Source organism: Oryctolagus cuniculus, chromosome 7 (assembly GCF_051225735.1).
Source record: "Oryctolagus cuniculus isolate XC-2025 breed Fujian yellow rabbit chromosome 7, ASM5122573v1, whole genome shotgun sequence".
NCBI classification, from domain to species: Eukaryota; Metazoa; Chordata; class Mammalia; order Lagomorpha; family Leporidae; genus Oryctolagus; species Oryctolagus cuniculus.
This window is the reverse complement of record NC_142873.1, coordinates 521,590-543,506: the sequence shown is the minus strand read 5'-3', so window position 1 is coordinate 543,506 and position 21,917 is coordinate 521,590. Positions and strand designations below refer to the sequence as shown.

The window sequence follows — 21,917 nt, the reverse complement described above, 5'->3', positions numbered from 1 at the left end:
CAAATCAGAATTGTTGTCTCCAAAGCTGAAACTACTATGGCAGCAATTTCAGTAAGGACTGAAACTTACAACACTAATTTACTGGCTGCTGCCCTTAAATATTCTGATTTAAAAAAAAAGCTTTGGATGTGGGGAATTATGGTCATTTTTAAAAGAAACTGTCAGCCTGGAAAAGCAGAAGAAGATGGCTCAACTCCTTGGGCCCCTGCACCCATGTGAGAGACCCAGAAGAAGCTCCTGGTCCTGGCTTCCAATCAGTACAGCTCCAGCTGTTGTGGTCAACTGGGGAGTGAACAATCAGATGGAAGACTTCTCTCTCTCTCTCTCTCTCTCTCTCTCTCTGCCTCTCCTCTCTGTGTAACTCTAACTTTCAGTAAATAAATAAATCATTAAAAAATAAATAAAAGAAACTGTCACTGCCAAAATCAGTTATTTGACCTTCCAAAAAATACTCAAGATGCCATAAAGGATATCATTGAGCTAATCAGTGCCACTCCGTTCTTTCAGGAAACTTAAAGTTGGGCCAGCCCTCAGCCCAGGCCCAACAGAAGGTGTTGACTGTCCAACAACCCAATCCCCTTCATCAATCTTCCAACAGTCCTTTCATGCTACTGCCCATAGTGCCTAAATAGATTCAGGAACCAATCCCCCTTGAAATGCCTGGCACTGTCTATAAGGTTCCCACACAATTAACAGGTCTCTTACCAAAAAAGTCTATGGGCAGTGCTGGCATCCCATGTGGGCATTGGTTCAAGTCCCAGCTGCTCCACATCCTATCTAGCTCTCTGCTATGGCCTGAGAAGGCAGTAGAGTATGGCCCAAGCCCTTGGGCCCCTGTAACCACATAGGAGACCAGAGGAAGCTCCTGGTTCCTGGCTCTTGGCTTCAGATCAGAGCAACTCTGGCCATTGCAGCCACCTGGGGAGTAAAACAGTGGATAGAAGACCTCTCTCTCTGCCTCTGCCTCTGCCTCTCTGTAACGCTGCCTTCCAAATAAATAAATATTTTTTAAAAGTCTATTGGACTAGTTTTGCCAAAGTCCCACACCTATAAAAAAGGGCATTTTTTTTTCATTCCCAGAGTGATAGATGTTAATATACAGAGATTATTTATTTCCAATTGTGGTCAAACTTATCCCAAGAAATTTCCTCTCAAGCTTCTATTGCTCAACTACTTGTTCTTCCATTTATTTCTACTTCTAATAATGATGTTTTGTGGGGAGATCAAGTCTCTGGATCTATGTTCATATATTCTATTAATCAAATTTCTAATAACCATCCTCAAATGACTGTCCAAATTGAGTCTCAGAGGAGTTTTCTGGACTAGTTGGTACTGAGGTTGACATCTCTGTCATTCCTTCAGCACAGTGGCCTGCTTTAGGGCCTTCAGTTTCTGTTGACGCCTTGTGTGGAATAGGCAGTAGCTCCCAAACCCAACAGAATCATAAGTGCATGGCTTGTTACAACCCCACTGATCATCACTTTGTTGCTCATATTTACCCTTTAATTCTTCCTGTTCCATTTCCCATCTGGGGATGAGATCTTTTACAGCAATTTCAAGCCACAATATTTTTTTTAATATTTTAGATCCTACATGAGGAGTAAGTGCACAGTGACTCCTGTTGTTGACTTTACAAATTGACACTCCTGTTTATGGCATCAGTAATCTCCCTATGCTCCAGTCATGAGTTTCCAAGGCTATGGAAGCCTTTTGAGTTCTCTGACTCTTATCTTATTTAGACAAGGTCATAGTCAAAGTGGAAGTTCTCTCCTCCCTTCAGAGAAAGGTACCTCCTTCTTTGATGACCTGTTCTTTCCACTTGGATCTCACTCACAGAGATCTTTAATTTAGGTTTTTTTTTTTTTTTTTTTTTTTTTTTTTTTTTTTTTTGCCAGAGTGTCTTGGCTTTCCATGCCTGAAATACTCTCATGGGCTTTTCAGCTGGATCCGCATGCCTTTAGGGCTCATTCTGAGGCCAGAGTGCTGTTTAGGACATCTGCCATTCTATGAGTCTGCTGTGTATCTCACATCCTATGTTGGATTGCTCTCCCCTTTCTTCTATCAGTTAGTATTAGCAGGCACTAGACTTGTTTATGTGATCCCTTTGACTCTTAGTCCTTTCATTATGATCAATTGTGAACTGAAATTGATCACTGGGACTAGTGAGATGGCATTGGTACATGCCACCTTGATGGGATTAAATTTGAATCCCCTGGTATGTTTCTAACTCTACCATTTGGGGCAAGTCAGCCTGAGCATGTCCCGAATTGCACATCTCTTCCCTCTCTTATTCCCACTCTTATGTTTAACAGGGATCACATTTCAGTTAAATTTCAACACTTAAGAATAACTGTGTATTAATTACAGAATTAAACCAGTCATATTAAGTAGAACAGATAAAAAAAATACTAAGAGGGATAATGTATCAAGTTGTTCATTAACAGTCAGGGCTATGCTGATCAAGTCACCATTTCTCATAGTGTCCATTTCACTTCAACAGGTTTCCTTTTTAGTGTTCAGTCAGTTGTCACTGATCAGGGAGAACATATGATATTTGTCCCTTTGGGACTGGCTTATTTCACTCAGCATGATGTGTTCCAGATTCCTCCATTTTGTTGCAAATGACTGGATTTCATTGTTTTTTACTGCGGTATAGTATTCTAAAGAGTACATATCCCATAATTTCTTTATCCAGTCTTTTGCTGATGGGCATTAGGTTGATTCCAGGTCTTGGCTATTGTGAATTGTGCTGCAATAAACATTAGGGTGCAGACCACATTTTTGTTTGCCAATTTAATTTCCTTTGGGTAAATTCCAAGGAGTGAGATGGCTGGGTTGAACGGTAGGGTTATCTTCAGGTTTCTGAGGAATCTCCAGACTGACTTCCATAGCGGCTTGACCAGTTTGCATTCCCACCAACAGTGGGTTAGTGTCCCTTTTTCCCCACATCCTCTCCAGCATCTATTGTTGGCAGATTTCAGTATGTGAGCCATTCTAACTGGGGTGAGGTGAAACCTCATTGTGGTTTTGATTTGCATTTTTTCATGTGCCTGTTGGCCATTTGGATTTCCTCTTTTGAAAAATGTCTATTGAGGTCCTTGGCCCATCTCTTAAGTGGGTTGTTTGTTTTGTTGTTGTGGAGTTTCTTGATCTCTTTGTAGATTCTGGTTATTAACCCTTTATCTGTTGCATAGTTTGCAAATATTTTTCCCATTCTGTCAGTTGTCTCTTCACTTTCCTGACTGTTTCTTTTGCAGTACTGAAACTTCTCAATTTGATGCAATCCCAATAGTTGATTTTGGCTTTGACTGCCTGTGCCTCCCAGGTCTTTTCCAGAAACTCTTTGCCTGTGCCAATATCTTGCAGGGTTTCTCCAATGTTCTCTAATAACTTGATGGTGTCAGGTCATAGATTTAGGTCTTTAATCCATGTTGAGTGGATTTTTGTGTAAGGTGTAAGGTAGGGGTCTTGCTTCATGCTTCTGCACGTGGAAATCCAGTTTTCCCAGCACCATTTATTGAATAGACTGTCCTTGCTCCAGGGATTGGTTTTAGATCCTTGATCAAATATAAGTTGGCTGTAGATGTTTGGGTTGATTTCTGGTGTTTCAATTCTGTTCCATTGGCCTATCCATCTGTTTCTGTACCAGTACCATGCTGTTTTGATTACAACTGCCTGTAGTATGTCCTGAAATCTGGTATTGTGATGCCTCCGGCTTTGTTTTTGTTGTACAAGATTGCTTTAGCTATTCGAGGTCTCTTTTGCCTCCATATGAATTTCAGCATCATTTTTTCCAGATCTGAGAAGAAGGTCTTCGGTATCTTGATTGGGATTGCATTGAATCTATAAATTGCTTTTGGGAGAATGGACATTTTGATGATGTTGATTCTTCCAATCCATGAGCATGGAAGATTTTTCCAATTTTTGGTATCCTCTTCTATTTCTTTCTTTAAGGTTTTGTAATTCTCATTGTAGAGATCTTTAACGTCCTTGGTTAAGTTTATTCCAAGGTATTTGATTGTTTTTGTAGCTATTGTGAATGGGATTGATCTTAGCAGTTCTTCCTCAGCCGTGGCATTGCTTGTGTATACAAAGGCTGTTGATTTTTGTGCATTGATTTTATATCCTGCCACTTTGCCAAACTCCTCTATGAGTTCCAATAGTCTCTTAGTAGAGTTCTTTGGATCCCCTAAATAAAGAATCATATCATCTGCAAAGAGGGATAGTTTGACTTCTTCCTTCCCAATTTGTACCCCTTTAATTTCTTTTTCTTGTCTGATGGCTCTGGCTAAAACTTCCAGAACTATGTTAAATAGCAGTGGTGAGACTGGGCATCCCTGTCTGGTGCCAGATCTCAGTGGTAATGCTTCCAACTTTTCCCCATTCAATAGGATGCTGGCCGTGGGTTTTTCATAAATTGCTTTGATTATATTGAGGAATGTTCCTTCTATACCCAATTTGCTTAGAGTTTTCATCATGAAAGGGTGTTGAATTTTATCGAATGCTTTCTCTGCATCTATTGAGATAAGCATATGGTTTTTCTTCTGCAGTCTGTTAATGTGGTGAATCACATTGATTGATTTGCAAATGTTGAACCATCCCTGCATACCAGGGATAAATCCCACTTGGTCTGGGTGGATGATTTTTCTTATGTGTTGTTTTATTCTATTGGTGAGAACTTTATTGAGGATTTTTGCGTCTATGTCCATCAGGGATATTGGTCTATAATTTTCTTTCAGGGCTGCATCTTTCTCTGGTTTAGGGATTAAGGTGATGCTGGTCAAGCCACAATTTATACAAATTTAAAATAGGGGCCTCCAGTTATGCATCCCCTCAATATACTGCTCTCCCCTTAACCTGGCTTCCTGGAGAGCCAGTATGGGTAAAACAATGGCAACTTTCCAAAGAAAAATATCTGCAGTGGAGGCCCTAATTAAAGAACAATTATAATTAGGACATATTGAACAATCTACTAGCCCTTGGAATACTATCTTTACTATTAAGAAGAAATCTGTTAAGCCGGCGCCGTGGCTCAATAGGCTAATCCTCCACCTTGCGGCGCCGGCACACCGGGTTCTAGTCCCGGTTGGGGCGCCGGATTCTGTCCCGGTTGCCCCTCTTCCAGGCCAGCTCTCTGCTATGGCCAGGGAGTGCAGTGGAGGATGGCCCAGGTGCTTGGGCCCTGCACCCCATGGGAGACCAGGAAAAGCACCTGGCTCCTGGCTCCTGCCAGGATCAGCGCGGTGCGCCGGCTGCAGCGGCGGCCATTGGAGGGTGAACCAACGGCAAAGGAAGACCTTTCTCTCTCTGTCTCTCTCTCTCACTGTCCACTCTGCCTGTCAAAAAAAAAAAAAAAAAAAAAAAAAAAAAAAAAAAAATAAAAAAAAAAAAAAGAAGAAATCTGTTAAATGGAGATTATTATATGACCTCTGGGAGATTGATGAACATATTCAACCTATGAGACCCCTTCAGTGTGGATTATCTAACCCCAATTTAATTTCTCTCAAATATTCTCTTTATAGTAGATTTAAAGTATTGCTTTTTTACCATTCCTTTGGTTAAGACTGATAGTAAAAAATTTTCCTCTATAGTGCCTGTTTTAAATCATTCTTAACTTGCTATGAGATATCAATGGACAGTTCTTCCATAGGAAATGTGAAATAGTTCTGCTTTATGCTAATATTATGTCCATAAACCCCTATGTCCCTTTTGATTTGAATTCCCCCATCTTCTTGCCATATATTATTTGGATGACATTTTGGTGGCTGGACCTCAGGTTTTGCCTTTTCATCTTCAATGATTAATTTATTACCTCTTACAATATGGACTTCATATTGCCCCTGAAAAGATACAAAAGGAAGCCCCTTACTTATACTTAAGCCACAAGTTGTTGATAACAAAATCTATGCCTTATCTTCCTCAGCTTTGACTACCAAACCCCTTAAACCTAATTCAGCAATATTTAGGACATCTTAATTGGGCTCATCCTTACTTCAGATGAACTATGCAACAACTACAAACTCCCCTTGAAGCCTTAAAAGGTAAGAATCATTCTGCTGACACTATTTCCATTTCACCTGAGATGCGGTCTGCTATAGATACAATTAATTTCAACTATGACAGAGTTTTGTTGACTGGATTCCTGAAAATACTGCTTTACAACTGGCTTTACTTCCCACTTATATAAACTCCATAGGAGTCTTATTAGCTCAAGCTTCTGGAAGCATATTTTTAATGGAATAGCTCTACCTGCTTCACACTCCTCCTCACAATATTTACCCTTATATACAACCCATTGCTGATTTAATTGCAAAAGTTCATAATTGATCACTTAATGTTTTGAGTCTTCACCTAATTAGCATCTATGTTCCCTTCTCAAAACAGGAATATGAATATTTGCTCCATTTCAATTAACTTATCAAATTGTTCTAACAGTATCATAACCTTCCTAAGGACCCACCCCCTCCATGTAACTCTTCTATCTACTTTACCTCTTTCCATTCCATTATCTCTAAAACCCCTACCCTCAAGCCTTGACAATATTTTCTGATGATTCTCCATATAAGGGTGTTATTACTTATTAACAGAAACAATATTGGGTTGTTAAATACACTTTATTTCCCCCCCAAAAAACACAACATAGTGAATTAGTTGCAATAGTTTTGGCTGTATGTTTATTTAACTCTCAACCTTCAAATTTAATCACTGACTCCCAATATGTTGCCAATTTATTTCTCCACCTGACACTTGATCTTAATTTACTCAATTTTCCCCCTACACTTCAGACATTATTCACTAAACCCCATCATCCTTTCTACATGGCACATATTCACAGTCATTCACCTCTCCCCAGTATATTATCAGAGGGTAATCAGTGTGCTGATCATGCTCTTCTTGTTGCTGCTCTTTTTACAGATCTTTTGCAAAGTCATGAATTTTTCTTTAATCTGCAAAATCTCTTCATAAACAGTTACACATACCCATCAGAAGAAGCATGCCCCATTAACTCTAACTGTACTCAGTGTGCTCAAACAACTCATTATTTTCCTTTTACTGCAGCTAATCCACATTAAGCTAATGAACTTTGGCAAATGGGTTTTACTCAATGTTTGTTACTTAAGCCTTTCTCTTACCTACATGTTGTCATTGACTCATACTGTTTATATTTGGGCCACCTCCTTAAAGGTGAATCGACTTATCTTGTTATCAAACATCTACTCATGGCAATGGCTGTCATGGATAAACCTAGCCAATTAAAAACTAATAATGCTTCCCACATACACTTCAGATATATTCTCCAGCTGTTGTTGTTTATGGGACATCAAACTAAAACATGGTATTCCCTATAATGCTACAGGCCAAACTATTGTAGAGCATGCAAATCGCACTTTAAAAAAAAAGATTTTTTATTATTTATTTGAAAGAGTTACAGAGGCAGAGAGGGAGAGAGAGAGAGACAGAAAGAGAGAGAGAGAGGTCTTCCATCCACTGGATTACTCCCCAGATGGCCACAACAGCCAATCAGAGTTGCACCAACCCAAAGCCAGGAGCCAGGGGCTTCTTCCAGTCTCCTACATGGATGCAGGGGCCCAAGACCTGGGCCATTGTGTACTACTTTCCCAGGACACAGCAGAGAGCTTGATCAGAAGTGTAGCAATTAGGACTCAAATAGGCACCCATATGCGATGCTGGCACTGCAGACAGCAGCTTTACCTGCTAAGCCACAGTGCCAGCACCACATCACACTCTTTTTTTTCTCATCTTTTCTTTAGTACCAGTAGTCGTTTATTTAAAAAAAAAAATTAGAAACAAGGATCATAGCCTAGAGGCACCCAGGAAAAGGGGGAATTCAGAGACAGAAAATATGGCTCTAGAGATATTAAAGTGACAATGAGTTTCACTGAAATTTTTCACCCTTCTGAGAAGTGTCAGGTGTGTGCATGGACCCTTCATAAACTGCCGTTTACATTCGTGTATTTGCTTTTCCTGTGAAATAAAAGAAATGGAAACCCAAATGCTCGGTACCACATGCTTTTGAGGCTTAAACGCCCACTAACAAGCATGGTGTATCTCTTGGTTGAAGGGTGGGGAGGGGACCACTTTGTAGAAAAAAAAAAAATAAAACCGTTAGAAGAATCTCCTCAAAGGGAGACTGAAGTCAGGTTCCTGCCCCAGCAGCCCTGAGGGAAAAGGGAGCAGACATTGCCCCCTACTTGCACGTGGGATCTCCCTTTCTCCTCCAACCTCCCTACACCTCTCCTCCTCAGGTCAGGCCGCCTTGGGAGGTCGCTGGGAGAAAAAGCGGCGCTCAGTCCTCCATGGCAAAGCCTTTGGTCTTTTCCTTCTGTTCCCCCACTTTGTAGCGCAGCAGCACGCGCAGGCGGCGGGGGTTGTCCCGGGAGGGCAGCAGAGTGATCTCTCCAGAAATGTCCGTGTCTTGCTCCACTTGCACCGGCTCATTCAACTAGAGGAGCGCCTGCTTCCAGTGTGTGGCCGGGTGAAAAGGCGAGGTGGACAGCACCAGGGGTTTCTCCGAATCCCCTCCAGGGAAGATCACCTGGAACCAGATGGCAAAGCCGTGCAGGGGCGCCGAACCGTCGCGCCCACCAACGCCAGCCTCCAGCTCCTGCTCCAGGCGCGGGCCAGCTCAAGCTGAGCAAAGCGCTGGGGCCGGGCCAGCACATCCTCGCCGGACAGGCCCTGCACCACGATCTCCGAGTGGCCCATGAGGCAGCACGTGGCGAAGCTCTCCAGGCAGCTCATGCCCACGCCATAGTGCTGCTTCACCTGGCTCCAGAAGCCTCGGCGCCATTCCAGCATCTGGTCGCTGATGGGGGCTACGAAGAGCTCGGCAGAGGCCGGCAGGAGAAGCCCGCCCTCCTTCAGCCACTTGGTCCGCGCGTGCAGCACGGAGCTCAGCATGGACTCGTGCAGGAGTCCGTAGCCCATCCATTCGCTTACGATGGCATCCACTTGCTCTGGCAGCTCCACTGTCTCCACCGGCCCCAGCAGGATGAGCACCCGGTCCTCCAGCCCGTTGAGCCGCACCACCTTGCGGGCCCGTTGCCATATGGTGCTGGCCTCCACCGCGTACACGCCCCGGCCCCGGCCTGGGCACAGAAGACGCTGAGAATGCCGGTGCCCGTGCTCACATCCAGCACCGTCTTCGCTCGCAGCGCTGCCCAGTTCCGCAGGATCCCCAGGCGGTAGGCGTCCGTGCGGACGCGACCGGCGATCATCTCCTCCGTGGACGGACACGTCCGAGTAGCACTCTAGTACAGCTGGTCCCGCTCCCGCTTAGTCCTCCCGGGTCGCGGCACGCCAGCCTCCAGCTCTCCACCATCTTCCTCCTCGGCTCCCTCCCCTCCTTCCCTGCCCCCCTCCCCACTCCACCACATCACACTGTTAAAACCTTTTTACACAAACAATTAAAGAAAGGGGTAAACATTGCAGTACAAATTAATCAAGCAATGTCTATTATTTTATTTACACTTAATCATTTATCTTACCCTTCAGGCAGTTTTTGAACAGAGGAAGCCCAAGCAAGGAAACATTTTTGCCCCTCAAAAGCTGCACCATTGTCCATTAGTGGATTATAAACAAACTCCTGAACCAACACGGAAAGGACCAAAACCACTACTAATGTGGGGGAGATCGTGTGACTCTGTTCTCTCTCCCATAGGACCTGTGTGGATTCTTGCTTGTTGTGTTCACCCTGCATGACATCATGAGCTGCCTCAAGGACTTCAGGACCTGATCCCTCAGTTTCAACTTGGGTTCAAGAAAAGAGAGACAATATCTCACTGTCGGAGACCTCCTTGACCTGACAGACAAGTGGTTACCTGGGGAGACCTCAAGTCACTACTTGCTTCAGCTCAGTGGTTGCTTCAACAAGAACACCAAGAAGAAACCCCTGAGACTTTTGATAGCCATAATGATTCAATTGGCAAAAGAACTCATTGTTGTTATTATGCTGTCTTATGTTGCCTTTTTCCATCTCTATTCAAGAACACCATCTGGTTAAAACAATTGTTTTCTATGGTTGCCTTGCCATAGCCTCATTGATCCTGATATGCTGCTTCTTTCATTGCATCCCATCTTTGACTAACACTTGTAAAGGATGCAATCTTTGCTTTAAGCAATCATATTACTGACATTTATTTTAAAAAAAAGTGTGGGGGGGATGCAGAATGTAGAGAGCAAAAATTCTGCCAAAGCGCTCTCAGTTGAGAACACATTTATCCTGAACACAGTGTGGCAGCTGAATGCAAAAAGCAAAATTACTGCCAAAATCATATTGCTAATAAACATTTATAAAACAAGAAAAGGGAGAAATCTGGAAAAAAGCTTTCTGCCAAAGCACTCTTAGTGAAGATATTTTCTTCCTAGAAGACAGAGTGTGACCACAGGGACTGATTAAGGGTAGTTTATGACCTTCTAACAAAAAGAGCATTGAACCCTTGTGGGAACATTGTCTCCACAAGGACATGTAGCTGATTTCCCAGACATGTGTATCTGAAGTAGCACCTTGACAGTAGGGACTCCATTTTGAAGCACTTGAGACTGCATTCTGGGAAAGTAACCCCCACCATGAGACTCCGGTTTGCAACTATGATCTCAAATAGTCGGACAATAGCAGTGCACTACATCACCCTTGGCAGAGCACAAAAACCCACTAGCATGATTGCTCAAGCTTGAAAGTAGAAAGGTTGTACCTGGGTTAATGATAAAGATGTGATTTGTCTATGTCTTACATATAATGTGAATTAATGTCAAGATCATAAATGATAATTGTACAATTGTGACTGGTATAGTCAAGATTATGATGAATATTGGTTTCACTTAGGTCTTAGGTTATGTTGACCCCAGTAACTATGTACTCTCTTTGGATTTTTTGTACTCTCTTTTGATCTTAGCAACCGTGTATAGCAACCGTACATTCCCTCCCTCCCGATTTTGCAGTTTTTGCCTTTACAAACCCTATGCTGTAGTTCCTCGAGGCTGCTCTGTTCTGGTCTGACCAGAGAGCCCCATCATGCTGGAAAAATAAAAATAAAATCCTTTGCAATTTGCATGAGAGAGGTCTTTTGGAGACGTCCCTCGGGCGGTGGGCGTTCGGACTCTAACATATCTAATATGTTTTGCTACACATGCTTCAGAGAAACCTTAGTTATATGAACACATGCATGCACTGTACAATAGGCTGTTGTAATTCTTATAAATAAAGAAAAGATACTGAATTGTCCTGGAAGCACTTTTCAGAGGAAGAGTCCTTGTATCCTCTCTTTCCTTTTACTTGTGTACCCCAACAGAGGGGGAGAAAAAGAGATCTTTCACTCACTGTTTCACTTCTCAGTTACCCACAATAGATGTGGCCAGACCAGACTAAATCCAAAAGCAAGGAATTCCATCTAAATCTCCCATGAAGTTGATAGCCATTCTAGTACTTTTACCATTATCCCTCCTCCACCCAAGTGCTTTATCTGGAAGCTGAGTTGGAAAAGAAAAGTTGTGGGAACTCAAATCAGGCATTCAGATATGAAATGCAGCATCACAAATAGTGACTTTACCCACTGCACCACAATGCTCACCCAGATCTTTTACCTTTAAAATTTTTATTTTATTTCTTTTTTAAGCAAACTTTTCTTTTTCTTTCTTTTTTTAAAAAAGAATTATTGTATTTATTTGAAAGGCAGAGGTACACACACACACACACACACAGAAGAAGAGGGAGAGATCTTCCATCCACTGTTTGTCTTCCCAAATTGCCACTATGGCTGGAGTTGGAGTTGAATTAGAAGTGAATCAACTGTGAGCAGATTAATATGTTATCCCTCTTAGTATTTTTTTTGTTTGTTCTACTTAATACTTTTGGTTGAATACTGTAATCAATACACAATTCTTCTTAAGTGCTGAAACTTAACTGAAAAGTGATTGCTGTTAAATATAAGAGTGGGAATAAGAGAGGGAAGAGATGTGCAATTCGGGACATGCTCAAGCTGACTTGCCTCAAACAGTGGAGTTGGAAACATACCAGGGGATTCGAATTCAATCCCATCGAGGTGGCATGTACCAATGCCATCCCACTAGTCCTAGTGATCAATTTCTGTTCACAGTTGATCGTAATGATAGGACTAAGAACCAAAGGGATCACATAAACAAGAATAGTGTCTGCAAATACTAGCTGATAGAATCAAAAAGGGAGAGAATGATCCAACATGGGAAGTGAGATACACAGCAGACCCATAGAATGGCAAATGTCCTAACAGCACTCTGGCCTCATAATCAGCCCTTAAGGCATGCGGATCTGGCTGAAAAGCCCATGAGAGTATTTCAGGCATGGAAAGCCAAGACACTCTGGGGGAAAAAAAAAACCTAAATGAAAGATCTCCATGAGTGAGATCCCAGTGGAAAGAATGGGTCATCAAAGAAGGAGGTACCTTTCTCTGAAGGGAGGAGAGAACTTCCACTTTGACCATGGCCTTGTCTAAATATGATCAGAGTCGGTGAACTCAGGGGGCTTCCATAGCCTTGGCAGCTCATGACAAGAGCCTAGGGTGATTACTGATGCCATAAACAAGAGTGTCAATTTGTTAAGTCAACAACAGGAGTCACTGTGCACTTACTCCTCATGTAGGATCTGTGTCCTTAGTGTGCTGTACATTGAGATTTAATGCTATAACGAGTACTCAAACAGTATTTTTCACTTTATGTTTCTGTGTGGGAGCAAACTGTTGAAATCTTTACTTAATGTATGCTAAACTGATCTTCTGTATATAAAGAGAATCGAAAATTAATCTTGATGTGAATGGAAGGGGAGAGAGAGTGGGAAAGGAGATGGTTGCGGGTTGGAGGGACGTTATAGGGGGGAAGCCATTGTAATCCATATTCTGTACTTTGGAAATTTATATTCATTAAATAAAAGTTAAAAAAATAAAAAAAAAAAGAAGTGAATCAACTGGGACTCAAACTGGCATCCATATGGGATGATAACACTGCAGGCAACGGCTTAACCTGCTACACAGGTTTCAGGTCCCTGAAACCTTTATTTTCAACTGACAAATATTTGCACGTTTGTGAGCAAAGTCTGAAGTTTTGATAGATGTGTTTTATCACATGTTTTATCACAGAATTATCAAATCAGGCTTTGAACATATCTATCACTTTATGTACTTTTTAAAAAAGCCACTCCTAGCAGTTTTGAAAAATTCAACACAGTTTAATCATCTGTCTTGTGCAGTAGGACAAAGAAACTAACCTTCTACTGAAAATTATATTTCCCTAGAGCACCGTCTCTTCTTATCCCTACTCCCACTTCCACCCTGCACCATCTAATATATATTCTTGCCCATATACCTACATGATTTTTACTTCTACAAAATACACATATAAACAAACTCATGTATTTGTCTTTCTGTGCCAGGCTTGCATCACTTATAATGCTCTCTGTGTTCATATATGTTATCCTAAGTGACATCATTTCCTCTTTTGTAAGAAGAGTAGAATTCATGTGTGTCACATTTTCACTCCATTCATCTGTTGGTGGAAATGGCAGTTTAATTAGGTTAGCTGGTTTTCTGGGCTTCTACTCTGTCTTCTGCATCTGGGGAAGCTCCCAGGTGATGGGGGTATAATTTTCCCCATTATTAGGTAGCTGAGGATATCGTGTAGCCTCCCAGCTAACCTTGTGATTTTCTAAGCCTCTGAGCTAAGGCTGAGGCTGGTTTCTGACTTTCTATTGTCTTGTTGGCCCATTGATGGGATGTGTCAGTTTATTTCCCTATCAAGAAGTTTACTAGATAATATGTAATGAATCTCTTTCAACCTATTCCAATCCCTTTCTAGCAAACCTTTCCTCATGATATAAACTTAAAAGTTAACATATCCTTTCTAGAAGAGGAAACCTGAATATTGGCCTCCAAAGATAACATCTCTTAATCCATGCAAGCAAGAAATGCTGAATTATTTTGAAAGATGTTTTTGAATGTGAAATAAAGTTAATGATTTTGAGATTACATTAACCAGGTTTTTCCATGTGAACCCTGTGTATAATCACTTATGTGCTCATAAATCAAAAGCAAAGGGAGATTTACACATTAAGAAGAGGAGAAGGGCCAGTGCCATGGCACACTAGGTTAATCTTCCACCTGTGGTGCTGGCATCCCATATGGGCACCCTTTCTAGCCCTGTTGCTCCTCTTCCAGTCCAGTTCTCTGCTGTAGCCTGGTAAAGCAGTGGAGGATGGCCCAAGTGCTTCATCCCCTGCATTCACGTGGGAGACTGGGAGGAAGCACCTGGCTCCTGGCTTAAGATTGGTGCAACTCCGGTCATTGTGGCCATTTGGGGAGTGAACCAGTGGAAGGAAGACCTTTCTCTCTGTCTTTCTCTCTCTCACTGTCTGTAACTCTGCCTGTCAAATAAATGAATAAAATCTTTAAAAAAAGAGAGAGAGAATTTGATATCATTGTAAAGGCAAAGATGGGAGTGATGTGATCACATGTAATGCCAGATGTTACCAGAGCTGGAAGTGTCAAGGAACAGATTCTCACCTAGAGACTGAATGGAGCATAGTACTCCCTATACTGCAATTTAACCCAGTCACAGTGATGTTGTATTTACATTCTCCAATACAGTGAAAGAACATATTTCTCTTGATTTAACCTGTAAGTCTGAGATCATGTCTTTCTTTTTAAAAAAATAAAGATTTGTTTTATTTATTTGAAAGAGTTACAGAGAGAGAGAGAGAAAGGTCTTCCATCCACTGGTTCACTCCCTGGATGGCTGCAATGGCCAGAGCTGAGCCAATACAAAGCCAGGAGCCAGGAGCCAGGAGCTTCTTCCCAGTCTCCCACATGGGTGCAGGGGCCCAAAGACTTGGGCCATCTCTACTGCTTTCCCAGGCCATAGCAGAGAGCTAGATGGGAAGTGGTGTAGCTGGGACTAGAACCGGCACCCATATGGTATGCCGGCGCTTCAGGCCAGGGCTTTAACCTGCTGCACCACAGCACTGGCTCTGAGATCATTTCATATAGAATAAGAAACCAGATATCCTTGTAACTTGAATCCATGATGTGGCAAAAGTTCTGTCTGGCAGATGAACTAAGTCTTAAATGGTAGCTATGAAAGGAGCGATCAGATCTTCTGGGAAATTTTACAGAAGTTCTACTTGGGTGAGCAACAGATTGTTCAGATTGTTCAGATAGCTTCTTGATCCAGATCTAAGTGTGATTCTTCACAGCATCTTCTTTTTTTTTCTTTTTTTTTTTTTTAAGACTGATGTCATTTTTAAATCTTTTTTTAAAGATTCAAAGAGTTTGTTGGTGTCATGGCTCAATAGGTTAATCCTCCTCCTGTGGCACTGGCACCCCGGGTTGGTTCTAGTCCCAGTCGGGGTGCCAGATTCTGTCCCAGTTGCTCCTCTTTCAGTCCAGCTCTCTGCTGTGGCCTGGGAGTGCAGTGGAGGATGGCCCAAGTCCTTGGGCCCTGCACCTGCATGGGAGACCAGAAGGAAGCATCTGGCTCCTGGCTGCAGATCAGTGCGGTGCACACCAGCCGTGGTGGCCACTGGGGGGTGAACTAATGGAAAAAAGAAGACCTTTCTCTCTGTTTCTTTCTCACTGTCCACTCTACCTGTCAAAAGAAAAAAAAAAAAGATTCAAAGAGTTACACAGAAAGAGGAAAGGCAGAGAGAGAGGGAGAGAGAGAGGTCTCCATTTGATGGTTCACTCCCCAATTGGCCGCAATGGCCAGAGCTGTGCAGATCTGAAGCCAGGAGCCAGGAGCTTCTTCCAGGTCTCCCAAGTGGGTGCAGGGGTCCAAGCACTTGAGCCATTTTCTATTGCACAGCATCTTCTTAACAACATGGGTTTGTGGTGTGCATTTAGGGGCCATTTCTTTTTCTTTTTATAAAAAAGCTTTATTTTACTTATTTGAAAGAGTTTTATATATATATATATAAATTATATATATATATATTATATATATATATATATATATAGAGAGAGAGAGAGAGAGAGAGAAGGAGAAAGAGAGGGAGAGATCTTCCATCCAAATGGCCACTGCAGTGGCCAGAGTTGAGATGATCTGAAGCCAGGATCCAGGAGCTTCTTCCAAATCTCCCACTTGGGTACAGTAGCCCAAGGACTTGGGCCATCTTCTGCTGCATTCCCAGGCACATTAGCAGGGAGATGGCTCAGAAATGGAGCAGCTGGGACTCAAACCAGTGCCCATATGGGATACTGGCTCTGCAGGATCAGGCTTAAACCCATTGTGCCACAGTGCTGGCCCCTAGAGATCATTTCTTAAAACCAGATGGTGGTGTGTCTTTGCTTTTCCAATAGTTCTGATAATTAATGCCCCAAGCAATCACCTTCTGAACTCATTGTAAGTAATATTTTGTTACTTGCAAGCAATAATCCTGAGTGACACCATGAGAGTATCATTATTGTCTGAAATCCTCCAATCTCATTGAACTTTTTAGTTTGTCTAATTCCCATGTGGATCCTATCTTCCATTATGTTCAGAATTGGTCAGTTTGTCAGTTTGCTGTCTGATATTTGCAATCCATTGTGCTGGTTGATTGTGGTGAGGTTGAGGGCTTAAAGTTCTGCCTGTCCTTTTTATTTTTTTTTTGAAGGGGATGATGGTTTTCTGGATGGGCATTATATCATTGCCTATGTTGATCAAAGTAGGGGGTGTTGTGATCTGGGTTTGTGGAGGCTTCTTTTACCTAGTGAATTTGTAACTTCAAAATATTTACCTTGCTGGCACCATGGCTCACTAGGCTAATCCTCCACCTTGCGGCGCCAGCACACCGGGTTCTAGTCCCAGTTGGGGCATCGGATCCTGTTCCGGTTGCCCCTCTTCCAAGCCAGCTCTCTGCTGTGGCCAGGGAGTGCAGTGGAGGATGGCCCAAGTGCTTGGGCCCTGCACCCACATGGGAGACCAGGATAAGCACCTGGCTCCTGCCATTGGATCATAGCGGTGCACTGGCCGCAGTGCACCAGCCGCGGTGGCTATTGGAGGCTGAACCAATGGCAAAAGGAAGACCTTTCTCTCTGTCTCTCTCTCTCTCACTGTCCACTCTGCCTGTCAAAAAAAAATATTTACCTTAATTTTAATCCATTACTTATGGTTAGTGCCTCTCTGTCCACCTATATATATATATATATATATATTAGTATATTTGACTATAGAAAATTAAAACGTTGTTTAAGTAAAGAGTACCAAATAAATACATTTAATTTTCTTCTATTTTATTTTTACTAACTTTCCTAAGACCATAGGTAATACCTTTCTTCAATTTAGTGGAAGAACATGTAGGACTTTGATTTCAGTCACACTACTGGTTATCCCATAAAGTTTTGGAAAGAAAAATAGTTCAAAAGCTGTGAAAGTGGACTTAGATCTCATGCTGTAGAAACACAAAAGTCAAGCCAGGTCTTTTTTATTTTTCTGATTATATAATTTTAAATTAAATTTTAGAGTTCTATTTGGATCAAATCATGGACTTTTCAAAAACATGAATATATAATTTATTCAGTTTTATAATTAATTTCCCCTAAATCTAGGTTTCTATAAATAATTTTTCATTTTTTTTGTACCTCTTGCCTTTCTTCTCTCTATTTCTGGCTTTGGCTTTATAACTCCTGAATCCACCACTTTTAACGCCTGTATTCCTGATAACACATTGTGTGAGCTCTCTTGGTGGCTGCAGGTAAATCAGGCTGAAGTGGGGCTGTATTTCTTTTCCAGGGTCACCATATTATCATAAATAGGGTGCTTTAAGTTACAGACATTTAGTTTTCCTAGTTCTATACACTGGAAATCCAAGGTCAAGGCGCTTGCAGGCTTGGTTTCTCCTGAGGCCTCCTTCCCTGTTTTCCAACTCAGCTACCACATTGCTGTGTCTTCATGTGGTATGTTTCTTCTGTGCATGTCATCACAACATGTGTCCTTATAAGGACACAAGTCAGTTCAGACTAGGACCTCACATTTTTATATCATTTGACTTTACTAACCTCTTATAAGGCTCTTTCTCCAAATAAAGTCACATTGGGAGTTAAGGCTTTAAGATTTGAATTTTGGGGGAGAAACTTTTCAACTCACAACAGTGGAATAGAAACCAGTGGTCTGCTTCATCGACAGCCAGCTCACAGGTGGTGTTTGAAATGATGGCTGGGGATCCTCATTGTATTTTCAGTGCTATCTCTCTAATATGGGCACATGTGCTCTCTCTCTCTCTCTCTCTCTCACACACACACACACACACACACCACACATCTGTGTACACATATACAACTAAAATAGGAATATCTTGGTGTTGTGTACTGTAGGCAGCCTTTGGACAAATCAAGGCCAGTCTTGGCTTGTGGAGTTCTTGGGATAAGAAAGTCACAGACTCCCATCCTGAAGGAGGATGTTAATCAAGAACACTCTGTTAAAATTATCTGTGTTACCAGAGCCCTGATAAGTTGCTTACATATGTTGTTATCCTTTGTGCTCCTTTGTGCTGGTTATGTTTAAATACCACCGAGACATTGGAATAAATGAGCCTTGATCTGCCTTGTCGTTCTCTTCGCCCTTGTCCCTCTTTTAGGTCCCTCTCTCTACCTTAGGTTTCATTCGACTGGTGCAGCTGGCCTGCACAAGTGGTGCCCAAACAGGGACCTGAGTATGAGGGAAATGAAGTGAGGATCACCCACCCCAACAAGAAAAAGACTGCAGCAATAACAGAATAATGAAAGGAAGACAAGTACCCAATACTGCTTGCCTCTGGATCAGGTGTGTAAGGGGAAATTATGGGACAAGAACAAAGTAAACAGGCCATGATAAAGGCAATAAAGACTCCATTACAGGCACAGGGATAGGGTTAAAAAAAAGTGAGCCATAGAACAGTTCATTGATGCCATAGGAATAGTCAGTCCTTGGTTTGCAGAAGAAGGAGTCCTGGATGAGCAACAATGGGATTTGCTCAGAAAAGATTTAAATGCGCATTTAAGAAACAAAGCAAGCCATGATAAAGGCTGTAAAAACAAGGTAAGCAAGCCATAAAGGCTGTAAAAACTTTATTGCAGATGCAGGAAATAGGGTTAAAGAAACAAACCATAGAGCAATTTATCAGTGCTGTTGAAAAGTTAGTCCTTGGTTTGCTAAAGATGGTGTTGTGAATGAAAATGTAACTACTTACTCTGGGAGTGGAAAATATAAATCAGTGTACACTGGACACCCCCCACTCTACATTTAAATATTTCAGTTGAAGTAAATGTTACCTTTGTAAAGTTAATATTACTATGTGAAATGAGGAATTGTGGTGATAAAGTGTCTGGACTACTCATTCTGTTTTTGTATTATGTACTAGCTCTGCCCCTATTGTTGATAGGAATGCTTGGGCAGATTATGCTTGGTTTGCTTTACAAAAAGAATGTAAATCAAAATATGCCACAAATGGTTAAGATTCCATGAAACTACAAGAATGTAATAATTACAGATAAGAAGAGGCTACTATCATTATGGCTAAATGGTTACCCACCGTGTTCCATCCACTGAAAAATTTGTTGTCTTATCAAAAAGAAATGTTGCAAAAACTTAATGAAACACAAAATCACTAGTTTTAGAGTAATGCAAAATGTTAACGCATTCGTTAATTGGACTGTGTGCACCTCAACATGTTTGTTTAGCAAGTAACAATGCCTCAGATCTCCATGCCATGGGATTGTCTTGCCCATCCTCAGGCTGTCTGCAGCAGCTTGGGTTGTTATATTGGAACGGTGATGTTTTTTATGTCCTGACATGGGTGCCCAAGAGGCTAATTCCCCCTCAGATATGTTTCAATTTATCCTTAAAATTTGTTGAATATTATTGTGTTTGATTACTGGATGTATACTTGTATAAAAAATTTGTATTGTATTCTCTTTTTTTTTTTTTTTTTTTGACAGGCAGAGTGGACAGTGAGAGAGAGAGACAGAGAGAAAGGTCCTCCTTTTGCCATTGGTTCACCCTCCAATGGCCGCCGTGGCCGGCGCGCTACGGCCAGTGCACCGCACCGATCCGAAGGCAGGAGCCAGGTGCCTACCCTGGTCTCCCATGGGGTGCAGGGCCCAAGCACTTGGGCCATCCTCCACTGCACTCCCTGGCCACAGCAGAGAGCTGGCCTGGAAGAGGGGCAACCAGGACAGAATCCAGAGCCCCGACCGGGACTAGAACCCGGTGTACCAGTGCCACAAGGCAGAGGATTAGCCTATTGAGCCACAGCGCCGGCCTGTATTGTATTCTTATGATGCAACGAGCCCATGTTATTTATGCCTACACCTCAATGCAACCCTAGGACAAAATGTAAGGACAGATTTTGGAAATGGAGAGGCTTGTATCTAGGTTTGGCTCTGATAAACAAGTAACTTGTCTGCCAGATAACCTCATGCTCCTTGGGAGCCTGGCCAGTTCCCAGGGAGGAGGATAAAGGAATGTTTCTAATAAACAGGTGGGCATGCTTCGTGTCTTGGCTCTCTGGCCAAGATCTGGGATGGGATGTACTGCTTGCCTAAAATCTTGGCAATGAGCCACCCTTGTCCTTGGGGGCTTTAAGAGGGAGCCAGAGCAAGCCTCTGCTGCTGCTGTTTCATCCCAGGGGAACACGTAGTCAATCTAAATAAACATGCCCATGATGATTATTAATGATGTATAATTCTCAATATGGATCCTTTTCTGGTGCTGTGTAAAGATTACCTAGTGATGACCACAGTATTGTAAATTCTACAAAACATAAGTACAACATGAACATGGATTGATTGGCTACTGTGGCTGAGGTGTTCTGTGATAGTCTCTTTGATGAGGAATTAGCAAAATGTATTCATTTAAAAAGAGACATTCAGGACCTGCCACTCTGCTTGGTATGTCATTACAAAAATCAACGAGGAGGGTTATGCCCAATAAATGAGGGTGCTATAAATGTGGGCAGCAGGGACATGTGTGAAAAAATTGTCTGAAAGTTAAAGATCAAAATAAGACTTCTGGGATTTGTCCCCGGTGCAAAAGGGGAAGGCATAGGGCCAATGAATGTCACTCCAAAACTGATAAAAAAAAATTTAATTCATTAAAAGAACAAAGCTCAAAAGACTAGAAGCAGGGCTGGACCCAGGCCCCATCCCAACAAAACCAACAAATTTTTGGGGCCATGATATTTGTTCCTCAACAGAACACCCTAAGTCCAAAAATTTCCCTCCACGGAGCCTCAGAGGGTAGTGCAGGACTGGACCTCAGTGTCACCTCCTATACAATATTGACCCCTGAGATGGGCCTGCAAGCCCTCTCTACTGGGATTTTTGGTCCTTTGCCAACTGGGTTTTTGGTCTACTGGGCAGAAGTAGTACAACTATGAAAGGGTTACAGGTTTTTCCTGGAGTTATAGACTCTGACTTTACTGGTGAAATAAAAATTATAGCCCAAGCCAATAATGTAATTGTAACTTTAACTCCAGGACAACGCATTGCTCAATTGATTCTGCTCCCCTTGTCTTCAATTGGTAAGTCTTTTTTAAATAACAGAGATAATAAAGGTTTTGGATCTTTTGATGCTTATTGGATACAACCCGTAACTAAGGACTGACCCAAATTTTCCTTAAAATTAAATAGAAAATTATTCAAGGGTCTTTTAGATACTGGAGCTGATGTTTCCATTATTTCAGCAGCAAACTGGCCCACAAATTGGAAAAAGGAAATTACCATGACTCAATTATGATGTATTGGTCAGAGTCAGGGACTAGAACAAAGTTCAGAGTTGTTACAATGGAAAGATAAAACAGGCAATACAGACACATTTTAATCATATATTCTAGGAGGACTGCCTATTAACCTATGGGGGCAGATTGTTTTAACACAAAATGGGGGCTTTAATGTGTAGTCCAAATGAAGTTGTTACCA

General features: G+C 42.0%; 1 pseudogene; it reads right to left on the bottom strand.

Annotated features, from left to right (window-relative positions):
• Positions 1-8,308: 8,308 nt before the first annotated feature.
• The window catches only part of LOC149125242 (protein arginine N-methyltransferase 6-like), a 43,072-nt pseudogene continuing 29,463 nt past the window's right edge, over positions 8,309-21,917 (bottom strand).